The 19,319-nt window shown below is 44.8% G+C and overlaps 1 protein-coding gene across 1 annotated transcript in view; it reads right to left on the reverse strand.

Annotated features, from left to right (window-relative positions):
- The window catches only part of CCSAP (centriole, cilia and spindle associated protein), a 44,342-nt gene extending 25,256 nt beyond the window's left edge, over positions 1 to 19,086 (reverse strand). Inside the window, exon 1 of the mRNA XM_088472511.1 lies at positions 18,952 to 19,086. The gene's annotated coding sequence lies outside the window, so the exon portion shown is untranslated. The remainder of the gene's footprint in view (positions 1 to 18,951) is intronic.
- Positions 19,087 to 19,319: the final 233 nt, after the last annotated feature.

Consider the following 19,319-nt stretch of genomic DNA (forward strand, 5'->3'; position numbering starts at 1 on the left):
TTCTACTAATTGCGGTTTATGAACATTTTTTTTTGCATGTCTGCTTATACCACGATCTGATGGTGCAACAGGAATATACTATACTATAAAATATATAAACAAATGTACAACAGAAACAAATGTAATCTATAAATGGAATACATTTACTCCACCTTCAGGAAATGGTATATGACCTTCATAGAGAAGCATTTTGCATTATGCATTTTATTCTCTTGCTAGGTTATAGCATACTGCACATCAAGCCATAACTAGAGATGTCAGCTCCTGGGCAAAAAGGACTACAGAATCGATTACCCTAACCCTCAACTGTAACTAGATTAACCTAAAATATTCATTATCCTGTGCACTTAAGCTTTGTGCCCTACGAGGCTGACGTTTGCTTTTTATTCACTTCTTATTCGTCCTCCAACTTGTTATTCAGAACATGTTATATTGAAACAATTAAATCAAGTTAGATAACTAAGTTTACATTGTATAAACAATAAATTGAGTCTTTTATACACATTTAAAATGTATTTTACCTGGCACAACAAGATTTTGGGCATGTAATAGGGTGTCAAAGTGGGCACAGGCACCCGATTTTGTCATTTTGAATAAGTAGCTGTAGTTGTGCAAGAGTTAAATAGCCTTGGTCAACAAATTTCACACTTGGAACCCACAGAGGGTGGTCACATACATATGACCCATTTGTACTTTGCCTTGACCAACAAGGTATGAATACCTAATAATCTCTATACCCAAAATGTCGCTCTTTAGCGTTGTAAGTCGCACAACAAATAATTGCTTTCCAGACTTTGATTGTGGTTCCAAAGCACAAAAAAGATATTATTCAACAAAAAGCATATAGTTACACGCTGTGATCTAAATACAATTAGCGCAAACAGATTATACAATCACAAGGTACAGTCGATACATACGCATGCGCTCTGGATCCAGATTTCCCGGCATCAACTATGAAACCTCCGTCAACAGAAAGGAAAGATGACTAACTACTAGATCCAGGGTGCTTGCATATAAACCCTTGCAGAGATAGGCAATACAATAGAACAAGTTGGCATAATCCCATTGGTTCTTCCTCCTGGTTCTTCTGTTACGATGCAGTTCATAGGTAAGTTTGTATTGTAAAAGTTCAGCCTCCAACAGCTCTTTGTGTCCGTTTTCCCGCCGAAGAACAAATCTAAACTGGCTAATAAACATTACATTACAGAGTACATTTCAATGCCTATCTCTCTATGATCCATAATTCACAGTCGCATGTTGCGATTTCCTTGCCGATGGAACCGGAAGTCTGCAAATAAACAGTGGTTTAGAATAGCACCAAACACTGTCTGCTTATCAAGTACTAAACCTTGGATCTTAAATACAGTCACTTCATAGCATAATTAATACTGAATATAACCTTGGATATTAACCTTAATGCTAGGGAACCTTTCTATGTAAGTGTGCAATGTGTAAGTGTAGGGATATTAAGAAAAGACGCTAGTTAGCGTTGTGCGTTTACGTGTTTGTGGGGTACACCGTGGTACCTGTTTTGCAGGGTTCCTATTATGGGTATTAATAAATGTACATATAGTTTTGGTGAGGACTTTTAATAGTGTTCTATTGTGTAGGAGATGCACAACGCTAAATAATAACATTGCTGTATGTACTGAGATTGTGTGAGATTTGCTAAAATGGGGTTGGGTGGCCATTCGCAAAATGGCGTCTTGTTGCCATTCGCAAAATGGTGTTGTGCAGATTTTAATTCTAACAGATTCTGTCTCAGCCAATCATCCGGCTTCGACAGTCCACCCTTTGATAGCAAACAATACGCTATCACACTCTGGTCTTAAATTTATTTTTAGTCTTACACTATGACATATTATTTAATGTTATATTATGGCATGGCACAAGGTGGTTCTTAAACCATCAATAATGTGTATCTGGGAGGGACATAACACTACCCTTATACGCACACCGCGGATCTTGGGAGATCATGGGAAAGATGTGGGGATGCACCTAACCTATAAAGGAAGTCTTGAAGGGGGATAGGGATTCACATTATTTAAGATGTTTAAAAACATTTCATAATACATTTAATGCATGGCAAAATCTATACATCATCTGATGGTACATTCTAGTTCAGGGTTGTAATGCAGTCCTTCTTTTACCTCAGTATTCATATTGTTACTACTGACCACCATCATAATTTAATTCCTTTGATCTACCTTATCTTTACATTTTCCACATTTCAACACAGTAGGAACACATCTGACACATAAGCCAATTACTAAGATGACAACCAATATAAGGATCAGGAGTTTACCTGTATTAGCAACTATTTCCTGGACCCACTCTCCTAGGTCGGAGAACCATTTCACTGGGTTCAACCATGAAACCCATTCTTCTACCTTCTCCTCTATTTCAGCCACTGAAGCATTATGGTTCTTCCGAAATTCCCATTTCAGCTGCAGAATATCGTCCATCTTCCGGTCTATCACCTCCTTGGGGTCACTAGTATTATATGTAATATATGTGCAGCACTTGACACCAAATTGGGTGGCTAAGGTCACACTGTACCCTCCAGTGACAGCTGTTAAATAATTTAACACAAGCCTATGTTGCACAAGTTCTTTCTTATAAGCTTGTAACTCCATACCTATGTACCTAAATGTGTCATCACACATCTCAGTGATATTATCTATTAATTTAGCAAGATCTTGAATATATCGGAAATTTAGAGTACCCCGAGCGATCCTGGTGGGAACCAATGCTACTAAAATTTGAAATCCAGTTGTTTCACTAATTAACTGTGTGGCTTTCTGTACATCACTAGGTATCATGTTTCTTTTGTCACGGTGTTCATACTGTGTGTGAAGATATGGTGATGGTGTGTTTTTATGAATACCAAGCATTTCACCATGTGTAAGGGTCATAACTTCTGGAACTACTCTTCCCAGATAACACAAACCTTCAGAACTCGTAGAGAGCCTTTTTTTATACACTTTTCTACCACATATAAAATACACATCATCATTGAGTATATAAGGAATAGTAAACATCATTATCGTTAAACACATTTCCCTAGCCAGTGATCCTATTTCAGGTTCTCCCATTTGACTCATACAAGTTTCTGGTTGCATTACCATGGCACAGTACCCTTCTGGTACCCTACCAACCATTTCCTTGGTGGAACGTAGTGTATATTTATACCGGAAGTGTCTTCCACCTGTTCTAATTGTGCGTAAAAGTTTGAAATTTATAAGTTCACTATCAGCTCTTAGTGAGGTCATCGTCTGGTTATTCCCAGTCACCTCCCATGTTCCTGGTTTATTGAAGTTGGTGATGTTCAAACATAAAAGTGATCTATCTGCTTGGTACTGGTGGAGTTTAAAATGAGGTGGTTCAGGGCATAAGAAATTTTCCATCCAGTGCATCCTCTTTTCGCAATTCTAAAACCTCAGAGACATTTAAAGGAAATGGCACTAACCCTACATTATGTTGTCCTTGAGGCACATGATAGCATACCCAACAGTCAGTTTGGTTTAAAACTTTGCCTACCATGGTATGATAATCTTCTAAAGCATACCCACCCCAATACGGGTTATTCTTAGGCTGCCACCGTTGGATACATCTCTCATCGACTAGGGACCCACATAACTCACAAATTCAATAATCTTCAGACGATAGACCTTCACACTGTCTCCGAGTTTCCACAAAAGCAGATCTCTTAACAATTACTGTACTGGGTTTGGTCAGATACCGCCCTTGTGACTGTATTGCTCCTTCTCCCAACTCCACTCCATCAATATCACCATCAGCGCCCCTCTCCGATCTCTGTCCTCCGTCACAGAAAACAGAGATCCCGAAACAACCCAGGATGATGAAAACTCTGTGAGAAAACACAAAAATAACCACAGCAGGCCACTCCATTGCTGAAAACAATGATCTACAAATTTCTTTAGCTCAGGTATCTCACTGTAACCTTTAACCCTCCCGGAACAGACTCGCAATTGACAGGTCCACATTATCTGCCTCGACTCTGCCTTGTCTCTCCACCTTCTTACAGTGAGTGGAATGGACCCAGGTATCTCTCTGTGCCACTTTCAAGGAAGTTGTACTCATCAGCAACACTTGATACGGACCTTTCCATCGATCTGTCAAACAACCTGAACTCAAGAAATTTCTGATCATAACAAATTCTCCAGGTTCAACATCATGACAGTTTGTTTCAGGCATATCATGTGATAACAATTTCAGTTTCTGCTGTTGCTGTTTTAACTGTTTACTCATTGTTATAAGATACCTTACAGTAACCTCGTTGTTACTTTCCAAATCTTCCTGCAGACTTATAATCAAATGGGGTTATCTACCAAACAGTATCTCAAAGGGGGACAGATTGAGAGGGGGTCTAGGAGTTGTCCTGATACTATGAAAGACAAGTGGTAGTGCTTCTGACCACCCCAGTCCAATTTCTGCCATAATCTTAATTAATTTTTAATAGCACTGTTCATCCTCTCCACCTTGGCGCTGGCTTGCGGTCGGTAAGGGGTGTGAAGTCTACTATTAATACCCATCAACTTACACATGTTCTGGAAGACATCACCTGTGAAATGAGTACCCCTATCACTTTCAATAATTCTAGGGATACCATATCTGCATACAAACTCCTGAACAATCTTTTTAGCAGTAAACGCAGCAGTATTAGTGGCAGCTGGGTATGCCTCAACCCGATTAGAAAACATCAGTGCACACTAATACATACTTGAGATTCCTGCAGGGTGGTAATTGGATGAAATCAATTTGTATTACCTGAAAAGGTCCGTCGGTCAGAGGAATGTGGGATGGCTCGGTAGGGATTATTTTCCCAATGTTTTTCCTCAAGCAGGTCAAACAGGACATTGCTCTCTTTTCCAATTGGGAAGAAAAACCCGGTACACACCAGTATGCTCTCACCAACTTGCACATACCTTGCTTTCCCAGGTGAGTCAGACCGTGCGCTGCCTCAGCCAGGCTTGGGTAGTACGCATTGGGAGCCACTGGCTTACCTTGTCCATCTCTCCAGAGTCCAGAGGACTCTTGCTCACATCCCTTAGACCTCCAGACTGCCTTTTCCTGAATGAAACACAAATCTTGCATCTCAATTAATTTCTACATCATCGTTTGATTACTTGGCATTTTTACTCTTAGACCTACTGCTCATTTGGCGGTTTCGTCTGCCCTGTAATTGCCCAGTGACACCGGATCGTCTTCACATGTATGGGCTTTACACTTCATGACGGCTACTGCTTTAGGCATTTGGATAGCTGTCAATAGTCCTTTTATATGTATTGAGTGTGCGACTGGTGTGCCTGCTGCTGTTATAAAATTTCTCAGATGCCATAGAGCACCAAAATCGTGTACTACCCCGAAGGCGTACCTAGAGTCAGTGTAGATATTAGCAGATTTGCCTTTTGCTAATTCACATGCTCTCCTTAGTGCCACCAGTTCCGCCACTTGGGCCGAGTGGGGTGGACCAAGGAGTTCGGCTCCTATGATGTCTTCGTCATCTACAACAGCATAACCTGTACATAACTCTCCAGTATCAGTTTGTCTATGACAACTCCCATCCGTGTAAAATGTCACATCTACATTTTCTAAAGGTGTATCCTGTATGTCAGGTCTTGCAGTAAAGGTCTGATTTAAATATTCCATACAATCATGTGCATCAGTATACCTGCAAAACCCACCTTCCGCCAGCGACTCACCTCTCTCCACCCATTGCGCATCCTGAGGCACATATGGTAAATACGTTGCTGGATTTAACGTACTGCACCACTTAATGGTGATGTTTGCAGGTGCTATTAAGGCTAGTTCCCATTTCGTGAATCTAGCTGAGGAGACATGTTTGGTTTGGGCAGAATTTAGCAAAGCAGATACAGCATGCAGTGTATAGACAATCATATCATGGCCTAGTACTACATCCTCACTCTTACTGACCAATAGAGCAGTTGCTGCTACACTTCTTAAACACATTGGCAGTGATCTTGCCACAGTGTCCAATTGTGCACTGTAGTATGCTACGGGCCTACTGGCATCAGCATGTTTTTGTGTGAGGACACCTGCTGCATAACCCTCAGCTTCCGTACAATACAAATCAAAAGGTTTTTCATAATCAGGTATTCCCAATGCAGGTGCTCTTGTCAGACTATCCTTAAGGTTAAGGAAAGCCTGCTCTGTTTCCTCTGTGTGTACAACATGTTTGGGCTTTGAGGAAGAGACTAAGGGCCTCATTCAGAGGCGGTCGGAGGATGCAAGCGGTCGCTCAGAAACTGGGTGGCCGCTTGCATCCTGACCGGCCGCCTCTGTTTCGGTCGTTAGGCTGTGGGTTAACACCCACAGCTCTAACGACCACTAGGGTGATGGTCGCGATGGTCATTGGCCATCGCGACCATCGGGGCTTACGACGAGACCCTAGGGTAGGGTCTCACTTGTCGTAAGCCCCGGAGAGTTTCTGGCTCTGTCAGAGCTGGAAGCTCTCCACTGACATCACTAGTGATGTCGGTGGGGCCTCCCCCATACGGCAGGCATTCCCATGGGAATGCCTCCGTTTGGGCTGCCACCTCTCCGGCCTGCCTTCCAAATGGGGCGAGCTGTCAATCAACATCGACAGCTCACCCCCTTTGGAAAGAGACCCGCTACGACCAGCGCTGTCAGTTGTAGCGGGTCTCATGCATGCGCACGAAGGAGCCGGCTCCCTCGTGCGCATGCGCACTAGACAAACATCGAGGCGGTCGTAGACCGTACGGCCGCCTCTGAATACAGCCCTAAGTCCTGTAATGGTAAAGCCAAAATAGAAAAAACTGGGATTCACATTCTGCAGTATCCACACATTCCTAAGAAGGTACGGATTTGCTGTTGGTTCTGCGGCAGTGTCATGGTGCGTATGGCCTGGATTCTGTCAGTAGTCAGATGTTGTAATCCCTGCATTAGACAGTGTCCTAAGTATTTAACCCTGGACTGGCATGGCTGTAGTTTGTCCTTAGCAACCTTGTGTCCTGTTTGCGAGAGATGAAACAATAAAAGTTTAGTATCATTTAAACATGACATAAACAAATCAGAACACAACAATAAATCATCCACATATTGTATTAAAACAGATCCATTGGCAGGTTGAAAAGATTGTATACAGTCGTGTAAGGCCTGGGAGAAGATACTGGGGCTGTCTATGAAGCCCTGGGACAATCGTGTCCATGTGTATTGTACCCCCCTGTATGTAAATGCAAATAGGTACTGACAGACAGGATGAAGAGGAACAGAGGTCATTGACAGTAAAATGGGTAGCATTTGGTGGGATCTGCATTTAGGATAACAGCTGGATTCGGCACTATGGGGAATTGGCTCTCTACTACCTTATTAACCCCTCTAAGGTCCTGTACCAGCCTATAACCCCTCCCACCACTCTTTTTCACAGGAAAGATGGGACTGTTAGCTACACTCGCTGTACGGACTAAAATTCCCTGTTGCAATAACTGCTCAATTATGGGATAAACCCCTATATCTACTTCCTGTTTTATGGGTACTGGGGAATTTTTGGAGCTTGCCTACCACTTTGTAGATTTACCATTACTGGAGCTACATTTGCCATCAATCCAGTGTCCTGTCCATCCTTGGTCCAAAGTGAACCTGGTATTTGGGATAACATTTGCTCTACCTGAGATGAATTTTTATCTGAACCGGTAGAGTGAAACATTAACCTTTGGGGAGTGTCCATTATATCCTTCACCTCGTGCGCAACTCTCTCTGGGATATCTAGAAATATACCATCAGGGGTACAATAAATGACACACCCCATTTTACATAACAAATCCCTTCCCAGTAGGTTAGTAGGGGCCACTGCTGCCAGGAGGAAGGAATGCCTGGTATGCAATGGACCGATAGTAACCTCTGCAGATTTGGTTAAAGGATAATGTTGCACTTTACCATTATACCCATTGCTGGTACTGTTTTGCTGGTCACCTGTAAATTAGATGGAGATTTTATCACTGATCTGGTCGCCCCTGTGTCTACAAGAAAAGAATGTTTAGTACCAGCTACATCAACTAACATGACAGGTTCTTCTCTAACATCCCCAGTTAACCTGACTGACTGTAGACTACAGGTGTGACCTGACCCCTAGAGCTGACTATCTTCTTCCAGCAAAGCGTTCACTGCTGCGACGTGAGCAGGTGATGGCTGGAATTGTCCTGACTGTTGTGGGTACCCCTTCTGTAGGTATGTCGATGTTCCCTGGTTTGGTGTTTCCCATTTCTTAGCCTTACAGAACTTACTTATGTGGCCCTCCTTGTTACATCTATAACACCTTCGTAGTTGACGTGTTGTGAAAGGTTGTTGTTGTGTGGGTTGGGGAATGAGGAAAGATTGTGGTTGTGTATAGGGATAAGGGTTTGGAGGTTGTATGGGGTAGGTGTATTGTGGCTGAGTGTGGTAAGAATGCTGCGGTGTTATTTGCATTCCTTCCAGAGCTTGGATACTAACAGCCATTAGTTTCTCGCTCTGCATTTCTCTCTTCCTAAAGATGTTTTTATCATGTTCAATTGTAGATTCCCTGAGTTTGTCCACTGTAACTCCCCTCCACCCAAGATGTGAGGTCTGAACCCAGGCCTTTAGAGTGTCCTTAAGACACTCTAAGCACTGTGATTGTCATTTCCCTGTGATGGATGTTGTCTTTTATATCCTCTATGCCTGTGTATTGGGTAATAGTCTGCAGCGCTCTGGTAAAATAATCTGCTACAGACTCACTCTCTTTCTGCTTAATCGTGAAGATTTTACTCCAGTTTACAATTAATGGGAAAAATACAGCCAATTGGTTAGCAATGTGGGTTATATTGTCCTGATTACCTGCATCAGTTATGGGACTATCTCCATCCAATACAGAGGCCGTGATAAACTTTTTCACGTCAGTATTGTGTGGAAGACATGCCCGTAATACCACTCGCCAATCTTTATTGGTTGGCTCATGAGCATTACCTAAATCCTTTACAAATCTCTGGCACTTTGCTAGTTCTTTCCTAGGGTCGGGGAAATCTGTCATTATGGAACGTAGTTCTGCTCTTGTCCATGGACAATGCATCGCTACATCCCTTGTGGCCACCACACCATGTGCATTCAGATTCCCATTGGGAACAGTTATTGTCCGGACGGGATGGATGCCTGCCATAATGCTACCTTTGGTCTGATTACTTAGTTGAGGGTTCAGCCTACTACTACTACGTATGGTATTAGTAATCTCCGCTACTGTTAAGGCGGGTGTTAATACTTCCTGCACTGGTGGGGATACCTCCATTTCTGGCACTAGCGGGGCAGCTACCTGTGCTTGCTGTGGTGGTACATTTAACATTTGTGCAACATAGGAAAGAGCGGACATCACAACAGGTTCATCATCTGCATCATAAACATGTTCCTTATAGTTACTTAGAAGAGGGTACAAGTTACTTGTTACATTATGAGTTTTTAGATCGACTGTACCTTCACCCCCATCCGCATAGGGCGGTGGTGGTGCGCATGCACTACTGATATTACCTTCCGCAACACTACATTGCTGTGCATGTGCGCTACTTTGCGGCGCGCATGCAACGCTATTTGCATGTGCGCTCCCTTGCGTCGTGAACGAGACGCTGGTTTGCATCGCGTGCACACCGCTAAGCCACATTTCCCCCTCGTGCTGCCACAACTTCAAGCAATCGTTAAACTTTACCCTTTTCTTCAGAGACTTCACTAAACATTTACTGTCTCTGAGATTGTTCAGAACCTCCAAATCAAAACTACCAATCTTAGGAAAAGGTGTTTTACATTTCTTGGTCATTTTGACCCATATGTCGCAATACGCTGTAGCGTACGCACCATACTTTTTAAACATAACATACCTGGCCGACCCTAACGGCCCTTCCATCTGCAGCACATCATCGACCATTACTAGAGATTGCTTCGCACCCATCTGAGAAAATGCTTGGCAATTTCTAGAGAATTTTCAGTGAGCTACATTCACGTACTCCCTCCCGTTATACACAGCAGACCCACCTGGCGTTACAGTCGGCTTGTATAATGAGGTGCAGAATAACCACCTATTGCAAATTATTCTACTTGCGACGATATTAACTCAAGCTTCCGTCGCTCGCTTCCTGCTTTGAGTTTACTCCCACTGGTAGCATCTAGAAGTTCCAATAACTCCTAACCTTGCCAGCAGTTTCACTCCCACGACAACCCACTTCACAATCACGGTTTATATAACCATGCGGTCCGATCGCATTGCCCAAAGAACCTAACTGAGCAATGGACTTTGCGATTAATAGATGCCGGACCAAGAAACTCCTTAGTTTCTTGATAACCTAAACCACAATGTACATGCTTTGTACACTGGCCCAGTAGTTTATACGGCCCGTCAGGCACCTACCGAGTTTCCACCGAGGTTTAACAGACAGTAACCTCCACTATTTTAGGCTTAACAGACAGGAGCCTTTACAATCACACGTTTCAATTACACACCTTTTCTGCGCAGAAAATAAAACCCTTTTTCCCTTAATATAGTATAACTCAGAGGTTTTAACAAGCAATCACGCTATACATACAATAACCATTTTGAACACGTGGCAGCAATACAGGAAATATGCGTACGCTATTGTGTGACTTCCCCTTTTAACACAAAACTTTATCAACGGAGGAAAACAAACTTTTTCCTTCCTTGTCACTGGATTCTAATCAGCACTCCTTGAACTCACACAATAACGGATAGCGGTCTCTCAGCATCAAGTGGTAGCAGGTTTTCGAAGGCGTAATGTGTTCTTTCCTGCGTATGGCGCCACCACCCTTTGATGAGGGACCGATAACCGTGTGTTACCGTGTAAATTGGCAGCATGATCTCACTCTACGAGCCCCCAACTATGAATACCTAATGATCTCTATACCCAAAATGTCGCTCTTTAGCGTTGTAAGTCGCACAAGAAATAATTGCTTTCCAGACTTTGATTGTGGTTCCAAAGCACAAAAAAGATATTATTCAACAAAAAGCATATAGTTACACGCTGTGATCTAAATACAATTAGCGCAAACAGATTATACAATCACAAGGTACAGTCAATACATACGCATGCGCTCTGGATCCAGATTTCCCGGCATCAACTATGAAACCTCCGTCAACAGAAAGGAAAGATGACTAACTACTAGATCCATTATGCTTGCATATAAACCCTTGCAGAGATAGGCAATACAATAGAACAAGTTGACATAATCCCATTGGTACTTCCTCCTGGTTCTTCTGTTACGATGCAGTTCACAGGTCAGTTTGTATTGTAATAGTTCAGCCTCCAACAGCTCTTTGTGTCCGCTTTCCCGCCGAAGAACAAGTCTAAACTGGCTAATAAACATTACATTACAGAGTACATTTCAATGCCTACCTCTCTATGATCCATAATTCACAGACGCATGTTGTGGTTTCCTTGCCGATGGAACCGGAAGTCTGCAAATAAACAGTGGTTTAGAATAGCACCAAACGCTGTCTGCTTATCATGTACTAAACCTTAGATCTTAAATACAATCACTTCATAGCATAATTAATACTGAATATAACCTTGGATATTAACCTTAATGCTAGGGAACCTTTCTATGTAAGTGTGCAATGTGTATGTGTAGGGATATTAAGAAAATACGCTAGTTAGCGTTGTGCGTCTACGTGTTTGTGGAGTACACCGTGGTACGTGTTTTGCAGGGTTGTTCCTATTATGGGTATTAATAAATGTACGTATAGTTTTGGTAAGGACTTAATAGTGTTCTATTGCTTAGGAGACGCACGGTGCTAAATAATAACATCGCCGTATGTACTGATATTGTGTGAGATTTGCTAAAATGGCGTTGGGCGGCCATTCGCAAAATGGCGTCTTGTTGCCATTCGCAAAATGGCGTTGTGCAGATTTTAACTTTAACAGATTCTGGGCCTGATTCAGACCCGGTCGCAAGCACTGAGCGCTCGCAAGCGGGTCGATGGTGGCCCAGAGCGTATGCACACGACGGAGCCGGCTCCGGCGTGCGCACGCACGAGACCCGGATCTCGTACCAAAGGGGGCGTGCTGTCGATGTTGAGTGACAGCACGCCCCCTTTGGTGGACGGGCCGGGGGGGGTGGCAGCCCAGACGGAGGCTTTCCCAAGAGAACGCCTACCGTCTGGGGGCGGCCCCACTGACATCACAAGTGATGTCAGTGGGAGAGCTTTCGGCTCTGTTTGAGCGGAAAGCTCTCTGGGGCTTGCGGCAACGAGACCCTACCACAAGGGTCTCGTCGCAAGTCCGATGGTCGCTCGCTATAGCTGTGGGTGGTAACCCACAGCTATGCGAGCGGCCAGGAGGCCGCTCTAAAAAAAAAAAAGACCAGCCCTGATTCAGAGCGAGCGCTCTGTCAGAGCGTCCGGCTCTGAATCAGGGTCTCTGTCTCAGCCAAAGGTTTGGGGCATAAATAGGATAGTAAAGTGGGCACCAGAACGTGTCACTTTGAATATGTAGTTGTAGTTGTGCAAAGGTTAAATAGTCTTAGTCAATAACTTTGACACTTGCCCCCCAAATCAGTAATCATCCCCAGACCTTTGAGCCTGGTCTGGTATTGGAAATTAGAGGGGAAAATCAGCATGGGGTACCCCCTATTTATCAATATCTACTACCAGTTTGAACCAAGTGGATTGGGAGGGAGGGGAGATTATTATTATCATTATCCTTTATTTATATGGTGCCGCAAGTGTTCCGCAGTGCCTTACACAGTACATAAACAAATAAGTGAACTAGAAACCAGTGACTTACAGTACAATACAATGCCGGTCCAGGACATAGTTTATACACATTGCTGCATTAGTGATTATAACACTCAAATAAGCAACACTGCGTAAATTGGAGCGAAAAGTCTGAGGCTGGACTTTTCGCCATCAACGGAGGTTTTGCCTCCGAAAAAATATTGTGCGCGTCCCCGCATATCCCCGTGTTCAATTGCAAATGTGCAAAAACGGGACCCGGCGAAGTGGAAATCGGCGAAAAGTCATGTCGTTTTTGGGCAAATCAGCCTGACACCCCCCTAAAGATGCTCTGACCAATGTTCACTGTGGAATAAATACGATTTACCAAATCAAATCCCGGCAGCGGCAGGCCGACACGGCTGAAGATCCCGATTGTCCGCAGGTAAGTATGAACTAACCTAACCTAACCCCCCTAACCCTCCTTAGGGGTGCCTAACCCTTACCTTCCCCCCAGTGCCTAACCCTAATCCCCCCTCTAAGTGCCTAACCCTAACCCCCCCTTCCCCGCCGCCTAAACATAAGTCCATCGGGGGGGTGCCTAACCCTAATTCCCCCCCAGGGGTGCCTAACCCTAACCCTCTCTTCCCCTAGCCTAACCCTAACCTCCCGGGGGGGTGCCTAACCCTAAGCCCCCCCCAGGAGCCCTAAACCTAACCCTCCCCCCCCATCGCGGCTTTCCCTTGCGGCTTTGATCGGGATGCCAGGCGCCAGTCTCCCGGCGTCAGGAAAATGACAGGCGTCTAGAATTAGAAGCCTGTCATTTAACCCTCGCCGGGATAAAGCAGTCAGGAAGCCGGCTGTCGGGCTTCCATGCGCCAGCTTCCCGATTGCACACCGTTCACTATAGGTACCCCCGATTAGCCCTGCTGAAGGTATGTGGGGTTTTTAAATGGTCTCAATAGGCGCTATTCAGCGTCTTTGAGCAAGTGGTGAAGAATAGCATTTTGCAACTTTTTTGGGGGGTTAATAAGTTTCCCCATCAAATTTGGGGTACATGAAAATGGGTGCAAGCATATTTTCAAATTGCTAAAGTTAAGCATTAAATAGCACCTTCAGCAACCACATGCAATCAAAAATACACCTCCCCCATACTTCCAGACACCCCCAAAAGCTATTTTGCTACTTTTTGATTTTGTGTCCCCACTTTGATTTTTTATTTAAGTGCTTATTTGGGATGTGTTTTGTGGGGTTTTTTTTGCATTTTTTGACGCAATTAGCGTCAAGGGGGGTGTAAAAAGGGCTTAGAGGGGTTGCCGCAATTTTGCACCTCAAAAACCAGATTCTGCACTTTTTTCTGCCGGGTATTCATAGGCAAAACTTTTTCAGCTATTACACTGCATTGCGTTATCAGGGGCGTCGCCTAAATACCACAGGCCACACCTCTAAATGACGTTATTTGGGGGCATGCCCGCATGGCATGCCTCCCATGTAACGTCAGGCAGGGGGCGAGCCCAGCACTCCGTCACTAGCTGGGCTTCCCCCAGTCCTCTCCCTGCACTGAACGGATGCCGAGCGCATGCACACAGCATCCTTTCAGCTACCCCGGGGTCGGGCACACAACCTCCGGTGTCCAGGGTGCCCAACCTCCCGACCACCCGCAGGACACTCCGGCCCACTAGTGGAACAGTGGGACAGTGCCCGAAAAGTGGGACTGTCCCACTAAAATCGGGATGTTAGGAGGGGCGCGCCCTCTATGGGGTGGCGCCCCTGTTTAACCGCACTGGAATTAGACTTACCAGTCCAGTAGTCTTTAAATGAACCAACCCTAGTTCAGCCACGACCACTATGTGTACTTCACCCGAGGTGGGCCGACTCCCACCATCTTAGGGATACCTCTAGCCTTCACCTTGAGCTGGCCAACTACCACTGGCACACCAGTCTTCACTCAGGTAGCAGTGACTGGGGTCCAGGGGTATAACTAGTGTGTTTAGCGCCCAGGGAAAGTTGAAAAAACTACACCCCCCTTATTTGTGACCTTGGCCTATTGCCCAAGGTCACTTATAACCTCGTGAGTACGGGCCTAATGCCCGCCTATCAGGGCCACAGGTCTAAGGCCTGATTACTCCCAAGGGCCTAGTGCCCGACAACCTGGTGGTCTAGCGAGAGGTGGAGAGCTTCATTAGCTCTTTTACTTCCCTACCACTACAGCACTCTTAGGTACTCAGCCGCATTCTTCTGCCACTGGCCCGTCTTGGCCAGCGGCACCGCCAACGGAGATCCTTACTCTTGAGCCTGATGTCTTCTGGCTTCTTCTGCAGCCGCCGGAGCTCTTTTCTTTTGAGCCCGTTATCTTCTGGACTCTTCCACGGCCACTGGAGCTCTTTGAGCGCTTCCACCAAACTGACTCTTCCACCCAGCAGCGTCTGACGTCAGACACCAAGAGCATAGCCAGTTGGCTTGCCATGGCCGATTTCTATTGGCTACCGGTCTGCACGCCGGGATTGGCTCAAATTCAAAATTGTCACTGCTCTTCAATGGCCGGCGGTCTGCGAGCTGCACCCAGCTGGCAGCAGGTGCCATATGTCACCCACCGTTGGTCCTTGACAAGTGCTGGAAACAGACATACTGTCCCAGCGGCGGACACTGATGTGTCCTGATGGGGACACATCTCACCGGACTGCAGCACTGGGATTAAACACTTGATCACAGCGCTGGACATTGCCCTGGCTGACGGCTTCCTTCTCTGCTGGGCCTGTTAGATGGTGTCCAAGGCAAGGTGCCCCACATGCACCCCATCATTACGCCACTGCCAGGATACCAACTTTCCAAGGGTTTCCAGAACTGTGATGAATAGTTTGCAGATGGATAATGTGATGGCAGGGGGACATTATGCTAAGTGTGTCTCCCTGCTATAGTGTTTTCCCCCCTTCCCCCTATAACCAGCCTGGTGCTGGTAATCAGAAAATAAGGGGAACCCCATACCGATTTTAAAATTTGTATTCCAATACCAGACCATGCTCCGAGGTGTCGGGCTTGTTACTAATTTGGGTAAGGACCCCAGGTGTCAAATATGTTGACTATTGGCTATTGAACCCTTGCACAACTACAAAATCTAGTGTCTGTGCCTGCTTTACCGCCATATTTCATGTCCAAAACCTTGTTGGTCAAAGCAAATTACAAGTGGGTAATATGTATATGCCCACCCTCTGTGGGTTCCAAGTGTGAAATTTGTTGACCAAGGCTATTTAACCCTTGCACAACTACAGCTACTTATTCAAAATAACAAAATCTGGTTTACCTCCCTATTTATGCCCCAAACCTTGTTGGTCAAGGCAAATGGCAAGTGACCACCCTTTGCAGGTTCCAAGTGTCTAATTTGTTGACCAAGGTTATTTAACCCTTGCAAAACTACAGCTACTTATTCAAAATTACAAAACCTGGTGCTTGTGCCCGCTTTACCACCCTATTTATGCCCCAAACCTTGTTGGTCAAGGCAAATGGCAAGCGGGTCATTGGTAATTGACCACCCTCTATGGGTTCCAAGTGGAAAATTTGTTGACCAAAGATATTTAACCCTTGCAAAACTACAGCTACCTATTCAAAATGACAAAACCTGGTGCTTGTGCTCGCTTTACCAGCCTATTTATGCCCAAAATCTTGTTGGTCAAGGCAAAGTACAAGTAGGTCATATATATGTGACCACCCTCGGTGGGTTCCAAGTGTGAAACTTGTTGACCAAGGCTATTTAACCCTTGCACAACTACAGCTACTTATTCAAAATTACAAAATATTTTACCTGTGCCCGATTTACCACCCTACTAATGACCAAATCCTTGTTGGTCAAGGCAAATGGCAAGTGACCACCCTTTGCAGGTTCCAAGTGTCTAATTTGTTGACCAAGGTTATTTAACCCTTGCACAACTACAGCTACTTATTCAAAATAACAAAATCTGGTGCCCGAGCCCACTTTACCTCCCTATTTATGCCCCAAACCTTGTTGGTCAAGGCAAATGGCAAGCGGGTCATTGGTAATTGACCACCCTCTATGGGTTCCAAGTGGAAAATTTGTTGACCAAAGATATTTAACCCTTGCAAAACTACAGCTACCTATTCAAAATGACAAAACCTGGTGCTTGTGCTCGCTTTACCAGCCTATTTATTCCCAAAATCTTGTTGGTCAAGGCAAAGTACAAGTAGGTCATATATATGTGACCACCCTCTGTGGGTTCCAAGTGTGAAACTTGTTGACCAAGACTATTTAACCCTTGCACAACTACAGCTACTTATTCAAAATTACAAAATATTTTACCTGTGCCCGATTTACCACCCTACTAATGACCAAATCCTTGTTGGTCAAGGCAAATGGCAAGTGACCACCCTTTGCAGGTTCCAAGTGTCTAATTTGTTGACCAAGGTTATTTAACCCTTGCACAACTACAGCTACTTATTCAAAATAACAAAATCTGGTGCCCGAGCCCACTTTATCACACTATTTATGCCCTAAATCTTGTTGGTCAAGGCAAATTGCAAGTGGCACATGTAAGTGACCACCCTCTGTGGGTTCCAAGTGTCACATTTGTTGACCAAGGTTATTTAACCCTTGCACAACTTCAGCAACTTATCTAAAATAAAATCTGGTGCCTGTGCCCGCTTTACCGCCCTACTAGTCCCCAAATCCTTGTTGATCAAGACAAATGGCAAGTGGGTCATTTGTAAGTGACCACCCTCTGTGGGTTCCAAGTGTCAAATTTGTTGACCGAGGCTATTTAACCCTTGCACAACTACAGCTGGAAGCCCGGCAGGGGTGAAGATCCCGACAGGGGATTTAGGTAAGTAATGATTAACCCTAACCCCCCCTAAGTGCCTAAACCTAACCCCCCCGTTCCTGCAGCCTAAGTCTCCCTGGGGGGTGCCTAACACTAACCTCCCCCCAGGGGTTGCCCAACTCTAACCCCCCCTTCTCCTAGCCTAGCCCTACGTTTCCCCCGGGAGCCCCTAACATTACCCTCCGCCCCGCGCGGCTATCCGTGGCCGCCGCCCGGCTTACCTTCGTTCGGTATGCCGAGCATCGGGCTCTTGGCACAGGGATAATGATTGGCTTCGGGATTTCAACGCCTATCATTAGACCCCTGCTGGGATTAGACAGTCGGGAAGCCGGCGGTCAGCATTTCGACCGTCGGCTTTCTGACTGCATCCCCTACAGCTACTTATTTAAAAGAACAAAATGTGGTGCTTGTGCCCGCTTTACCGCCCTATTTATGCCCAAATCCTTGATGTACCAGGTAAAATCCAATTTAAATTTGCGTAAGAATCACAATTTATTGTTTATTTAAGGTTAACTTAGTGATCTAACTTGATTGAATTGATTTAATGTAACATGTTCTGAATAAGAAGTGAATAAGAAGCTGGACGAATAAAAAGCAAAGTTCAGCCTCATGCTAGCCATCAGCTTCCGATGTCCATCCAATGTAGTTGTAACTTGTAGTTAATATGACAGTATTATCAAATAAACAAAAAGGGCATCCAGACCTCAAACATTATATAAGCCGTATAGTGCGGCCCAGAAAAGTGGAAGTCCAGTCTACTATGCAAGAGCACATACATAGTGCTTAGCAGTGCAGGTTTTCTTCATTTTTTATTCCTCACCCTGATGGTGCTTCCACACACCTGTAATCCTCCCTGTGGCTGTACGGCGATCCTTACATAAACATATATGCATTACCAAGATTATTTCTATTGCAATCAGCCTTCCTTTTACCCACACACAGAACCGTGACAGATGGCCCGGGCATCATCAGTTATTACACACAGAGGGCTGGCAGCGCGGAGAGAGGAAGATCTATTTATAGCGTTCCCCCACAAACATCTCCAGCCACCCTTTGTGTGCCACCTTGTATCCGTGTCCATTCCACTACTGCTGTGCGATCGCAGATTCGGAATCACACACAAGTATGCTATGTAAATACAATAAGTAGCGATCAAACACGTTTGTTAACCAAGGTTGCAACTGTTGCTACAGCGTAGAAAACAAACACTACTATATAAATAAGCCGATATTCCCCCTATCTATCGGGAAAATGACACTTGTGTGAGTGCAGTAGCCGGCTACATGGGACGATAATATTATTACTAGACATCCATTGATGTTCTGTGCCGGGCTGCCAGCATTATTCTCTCTCGCACTGCCTGAGACAACCTATTGGGGCTTGATGAATACTCACAGTTCATAAACAGGATTGGGAGGCTTCTACTCATATATGGCTTCCACAGATCAGGATTCCCTGCTGTTTGTGTGTGACTGTAATAAACACATATACTCTGCTGTTATGTGGTTAACATAAGAGAAATCCAAATCCTGATCGCTCCTCCTCTTCCTGCCCCCGTAGTGCAGATTGTAATATATATTTAAGTGCTTCTACTTACAGTAGCTGCAGCTTGTATGCATACACCATCTGATGCTGATTTACAGCTTTCCTTACAGGGATGAAGGAATGACAATAGAGAACGTTATGCTTCCTACATTGCTGTATTCAGGGAAATATGGGTCAAATGTATTAACTTAAGCAGTGTATGTAGATGTATTAGAGGG

Source organism: Taudactylus pleione, unplaced genomic scaffold (assembly GCF_031769625.1).
Source record: "Taudactylus pleione unplaced genomic scaffold, aTauple2 ptg000125l, whole genome shotgun sequence".
NCBI lineage: Eukaryota > Metazoa > Chordata > Amphibia > Anura > Myobatrachidae > Taudactylus > Taudactylus pleione.